Source organism: Myotis brandtii, unplaced genomic scaffold, assembly GCF_000412655.1.
Source record: "Myotis brandtii unplaced genomic scaffold, ASM41265v1 scaffold14, whole genome shotgun sequence".
In the NCBI taxonomy this organism is placed as follows: domain Eukaryota; kingdom Metazoa; phylum Chordata; class Mammalia; order Chiroptera; family Vespertilionidae; genus Myotis; species Myotis brandtii.
This window is the reverse complement of record NW_005354999.1, coordinates 1019568-1024244: the sequence shown is the minus strand read 5'-3', so window position 1 is coordinate 1024244 and position 4677 is coordinate 1019568. Positions and strand designations below refer to the sequence as shown.

At 37.9% G+C, this 4677-nt stretch overlaps 1 non-coding gene across 1 annotated transcript; it reads left to right on the top strand.

Moving 5' to 3' along the window:
* Window positions 1–2979: 2979 nt before the first annotated feature.
* On the top strand, window positions 2980–3426 carry LOC102256744. The gene has a single exon (XR_001361033.1). It is a non-coding gene; the product is annotated as an E3 ubiquitin-protein ligase RBX1 (transcript).
* The last annotated feature ends 1251 nt before the right edge of the window (window positions 3427–4677 follow it).

Here is a 4677-nt window from a genome sequence, read left to right as displayed (position 1 = left end):
TCTTACCCCCCCACCCCCCCAACCCTCTGTTGCATCTTTGTGCTGCTGCAGTTGCGCTCTGATCTTCATGCCCTGCAGGTCAGGTTTGGGGGCACTCGTTGCCCCGAGCGCGGGCCCTGTGAAGAAGAACAGAATGCTCCGCTGTGTTTCAAAATGATCCCCCAGCACCCCACACATACACGCCTCCCTAGGGCTGGACCCTCTGGATGGTTTACTTCTCAGACTGGTCTGCCCTGCGCCTCCAGCAAGTGGTAAAAACAATTCAGGTGTTGCTTCAGGCTTCACAGCTGTTCTTTCCTTTCCACTCTGGAGAGTTCCCTTCTCCCACTTGGAATGCAGAGGGGGTGGAGCTGGGAAGTTCCCTCCCCCCAGGACTGGTAGGCGCTGGTCAGCCCCAGAAGCTGGTTTCTGGTTAATGGTTTATGTTGAGGGCAGGTCTTGCTAAGAAGAACAAACTGCTCTGGGCATTTTTCAAAGTGGCTATTTTCTCCTCTGCTGGAAGCATGAGTGTTTTTTTGGTTGGTGTTTGTTTTTTTCTTTCCTCCAACCTCACTGTCAGAATGTCCTAGAGCAGTGGTTCTCAACCTTGGCTGCGCATTAGAATCACCTGGGAATCTTTTTAAAATCCTGAGTTTCTAGAGTAAAACTCAAAAAACGTGTGTGGTTCTCCCAGCGATTGGGATCCCTGGAGACTTGAACTCTCAAACATGGTACTTGGCTATACTGAGCATCCAGTAATTCATGAATTACAGTTTAGCTTTGCTTAATGGATACTGGTTCTTCTAGAAGTTTCTGCTCAGGTAAGTTGTAATTCTCTGTCTCTGCCTGTCTGAGGACAGTATTTTTTTTTTTTTCTGTGAAGGACCGAATAAAAGAGAATGTTGAAAGGTGAAGGGGTTGAGAAGTACCAATTGGTAGTTATAAAATAGTCACAGCATGTAAAGTACACATAGGGAATATAGTCAATAATAGTATAATAACTATGTATGGTGCCAGGTGGGTAACAGAAATATTGTGGGGAGGGGGGGCACTGTGTAAAGCAGGGGTCCTCAAACTACGGCCCGCGGGCCACATGCAAATACAAATATTGTGATTGTTCCCGTTTTGTTTTTTTACTTCAAAATAAGATATGTGCAGTGTGCATAGGAATTTGTTCATAGTGTTTTTTTTAAACTATAGTCCGGCCCTCCAACGGTCTGAGGGACAGTGAACTGAACCCCTGTTTAAAAAGTTTGAGGACCCCTGGTGTAAAGTATAGGATTGTCTAACCACTATACTGTGACGCCCACCAGCCAATCAGGAATGAGTATGCAAATTAACCCAACAAAGATGGCAGGTTAAATTGCATAAACAGCCTCCCAGCTTCTAGGGATGTTCCGCACTGGCCCACCCGCTCCGAGTCTCTGGGCAGCTTGGGAAGGTGGAAAGGTGGCTCTGGGCCAGAGTGAAGGTGGAAGGTGGCTCTGGCCTAGAGCAAAGGCAGTGCCGTCAGCCAGGGGAAGGAAGGCCCATTCTTGCACGAATCTTCATGCATCAGGCCTCTAGTAGGGTATAATAACACTCTAAAATAATGAAATTCAAATATAAAATTATCAATAGCACAAGTGAATAAGAAGCTTATGGGTGGGTATAAATAAAAGTAAAATTTATTAATGCTAGTAAAATTTGCACATTAGTTTTGGCTTGATTTATTGACAATTTTCACTTCTTACTTGGTGTGATGGAACAAATTCTGGAAGGTCATTCTGCTGTTCGGTCTAATTAGCGTATTAGCTCTTTATCATATAGGATAGGATTTGTTGAGCATCTGCTGTGTAGTCATTTTCCAGGACCTTCACATTTATTTACTTTATTTCCCAAAACTATATTTTCTTGAACTATCTTGTATCTCCATGTTTTTCCTAGTCCCAGTTATCCCTGCTAGAGATTCCCACTTGACCCTAAAATAGAGTTATTATTGATAAATAAACATACATAACTTTTTTTTCTCTCTCTCTCACACACACGATCTAGGATCATTTTCTTCTTGCTATCATAAATTAAAAGGCTGCCTTGTTAAAATTTGTTGAAATTGTCCTTGGGTCTCCAGTCTCAGAATTTCTGCTGCTACTTCTCAAATTCTCAAAATGTCTCCATCCCCCAACCCTAATACAAAAGAAACCCTATAAAATCCTTTCCCTGTTTATTGCTTAGATGCAGTTTCTTCACAGGCTATCTTCCTTGCTCCATGGCAGTACTAAAAAATAAACCTTTATGCCTTCAGATTACTTTATTTCAATAATCCTCAGGAAAATAAAATCACATTATTGTCACTTTTTATTTGGGAATCTGACTTTGAGTCACTTAGTTGGAAAATAGATAAACAAAGATTCCAACTGAGACATTCTGGCTCCAGATGATGCCCACCTTCCTGTTCGTGTCCTCTCTCTCTCTCTCTCTCTCTCTCTCTCTCTCTCTTTCTCTCTCTCTCTCTCCTCCCTCTCACACACACATGCACACAAACACATAGGCCCCCTCCATTTCTAGTCTCCTAAATACACAATTCTTAACCACATTACTCTGCACTATTATTTCACGTTCTTCACTTTCAAAGTGATTAGTTAAGAAAATTATAGAAACCTTCATATTGCTTCCTTTCTTGACCTATTCGTTAAAAAAAGTAATTTCTATATTTAAAAGTTGCATGCGTAGGATAATGAATTAAACTTCTTTCCTAATGATAAATGATAAATAACTTTAATGTTATGTGTTTATTAATGAGTATAGTTATTTATCCATTTGGTCAGTATGTTAAAAGCTCCTGTGTTTAAATAGCTTTTCTATATAGCATTTTAATGTCAGTTACAGTGGATGACACTTACCTGGAATAAGCACAATGCTTGCATGTTGATGCTTCAAATAGATTTGTTGAATTTAAAAATGATCTCAACTTATGCAATAGGCCACTTTATACTCATCAAAGGCAAACAATATAAAAAGAAAACAAGTGAAACCTGAGACCGTGTGTTTCCACTATGGCGGCAGTGAGGGATGTGGATACCCCGAGCGGCACCAACAGCGGCCAGGGCAAGAAGCCCTTTGAAGTGACAAAATGGAACGCAGTAGCCCTCTGCACCTGGGACATGGAGGTTGATAACTGTGCCATCTGCAGGAACCGCATTATGGATCTTTGCATAGAATGTCAGGCGAACCCGGTATCTGCCACTTCAGAAGAGTGCGCCCTTGCGTGGGGAGTCTGTAATCATGCTTTTCACTTCCACTGCATCTCTCGCTGGCTCAAAACACGGCAGGTGTGTCCGCTGGACAACACAGAGTGGGAATTCCAAAAGTATGAGCACTAGAAAAAGAATATTCTCCATCAAGCTCAACTGTTTTGTTATTCATTTAATGACTTGCCCTCCTGTTACTTCATTGTAAGTTAGATAGAACGGGGTCTTTTCGCTTTGTCTTTTCAGTTTGCTATTCCTGCAGTCCTATTGTGTTCCATGTCAAAATCCAGTTGGATTCTAAAAAAAAAGAAAACAAGTAACTAAATGTATTAAGAATCTGAAATTTCACTGCTTTATAAATAATTAAGGGGAATATATTTGAAATATATATATATTTTTATTATATTGTGATCTAGAAGTATAGAAAAATGACAGATAAATATAAAAACTGTTTGATATGAAGGCAAAGTTAGGAGAATTCTGTTTGACATTAATGACAGGATTTTAATTGTGAAGCCATTTCTCTGTAGTTATACTATATATACATATATATACATATATGTATATTTCATACTTTATGTTACAGTAAGATGGACAATACTATTTGTAATTAAAATTAGCTGACTTTTTGGCACAGAAATAATAAATGAGGACGGTTTTTTCTGGAAATAAATAACTAAAGGAATTTTATAGGATACATAAATTGATTTATCTTTTGGGTCTGTATTCATTAGTCCTCCCTGATATTTTATTCTCTTACATTCTATTTTATAACAATATTTATGTATAATCTTTAAGATATGTCTTTCTCCTATCCATCTGCTAGCCAGTTGTCTAACATAAACTTAGAATGTTCAGAAAATGTTAATGGCAATAAAATGATCCAATATTCCTTTGCCTCAGCACTACTAAAATAATATTTATCAGACCATCTTTCTGCATGCATATTAAAAAATTAAAATTCCATCTGTGATCACTATAAACCTGGTCTTTTGGCACAGGACATGATAATAAAAGATGTAGCATTGAATATTGTGAAAATGGTCTTCAATTTATATTAAAATTTCTAATTACTTTGAAACTCTTGGGTGATGAGAGATTCACATTAAAGATTTCTATAATTTTGTGAGTAATGTAGGAAATTATAATGACCTTAAAATCAATGTTCTACCTGTACTCACAAAGGAAAATCCCAACATTTAAAAGATAGTAGGAAGCACCCTAAATTTAATTGAAATAGAAATTGATAAATTCAACTTCACAGTAATAAACATACTACCTGGCATGTAATATTCTCATTGTAAGCATGAACAAAATTATTCTGCTCTTACCATTATTTATTGTTTATAATTTTCTTACCAGTGCACTCAGATATGGCATATATACAGTAGACTTACTTAAGGATCAAAAAATAAAGAAAACATTATGAACACATGAATTGATGTCTAAAAAATATGAAAGTTTACAC